Below are 1,205 nucleotides of genomic sequence, written 5' to 3'. Positions count from 1 at the left end.
ACACTCTTGTGGGACAACACCCTTTCCATGGCCACACTCATGAGCACCCGATGGACCATATTGAGAAGTTTGAAGATCTAGTATCTAGCATCAAGGCTGATGGTGTATCTTCGGATTTCCTGCTCTGCAAGCTTTTCCAGCACTCTTTAGCTGGAGAAGCACTATCATGGCTCAAAGAGTTGCATCTCTTACGTGCTGGGAGGATGTGAAAGTTGCGTTCTTGAACAATTTTTATGATGATGCAAGGTCCGAGGATCTGAGGAACAAGATTTCTACTTTCTCTCAAGGAATCTCTGAGACATTCAAGGCTGCTTGGGTACGTTTTAAGGGGTATCAGAGAGATTGTCCCCACCATGGATACGACAAATTTCAGCTTTTGGGCAATTTCTACAGAGGATTGGATTGGAGGTATCAGATGGCTTTAGATGCTGCTAGCAACGGTAACTACAACACACGGTCTCCAGCTCAAGCCACCAAGCTGATCGAGAACTTAGCTTCCGGCAATAGTACCAAGGTTGCTGATTTTGAGAGAAAGAAGCTAGTTGAAAACATGGAGGGACTTCAACTTGCTGAAGTCAAGGCGAAACTTGATTCTATGCATCACCTTCTTGTTAATAAGAAGAATGTTAAGTTTGCTGCTGAAGTTGAGGCTTTTGAACCAGAAGAGGATGAAGAAGAAGACGTGAACTACGTTAATGGTGCTGGGTATCAGGGTCAGAAGTTTAGTAACGCACAAGGAAACCGGTTCAACAGCGGGTATGGTCAGAAGAGCACTTACACAGGAAATCAGAATTCCTCTGGTTACACTCCACGACCTGATTATCAGAAGAGCAATGGCTTCACAAGGAGCTATGGGAACTCATCTTACCAACCAACTCCACCGAAATCTTCAGAAACTGAGATGAAGTCTATGCTTGAACAGATTCTAGAAGGACAGCAGAAGATGACAGTAGACTTTAATGGGAAGATGGATGCTCTATACACTGATTTGAATGGTAAGATAGAAGCCTTGAATAACCACACCAAGAAGTTGGACTATCAGTTTACTCAGGCAAACCCGAACCGACAACCAGGTTTTCTCCCTGGAAAGACCGATGCCAATCCTAAACATCCTTGCAATGCAGTGACCTTGAGGAGTGGAAAACAGCTCAAATCAGTGTTGAAACTAGGTTTGACAGTAGAAGATGTCATTGAGCTTGATGGGA

At 44.1% G+C, this 1,205-nt stretch overlaps 1 non-coding gene across 1 annotated transcript; it reads right to left on the bottom strand.

The window, feature by feature from the left end:
* Window positions 1-253: 253 nt before the first annotated feature.
* LOC111829388 lies at window positions 254-360 on the bottom strand. The gene has a single exon (XR_002832874.1). It is a non-coding gene; the product is annotated as a small nucleolar RNA R71 (small nucleolar RNA).
* Between the last annotated feature and the right edge of the window lie 845 nt (window positions 361-1,205).

This window comes from Capsella rubella, unplaced genomic scaffold, assembly GCF_000375325.1.
Source record: "Capsella rubella cultivar Monte Gargano unplaced genomic scaffold, Caprub1_0 scaffold_13, whole genome shotgun sequence".
Taxonomy (NCBI): domain Eukaryota; kingdom Viridiplantae; phylum Streptophyta; class Magnoliopsida; order Brassicales; family Brassicaceae; genus Capsella; species Capsella rubella.
The sequence above is the reverse complement of the archived record's forward strand: the minus strand, read 5'-3'. Positions and strand labels throughout refer to the sequence as shown.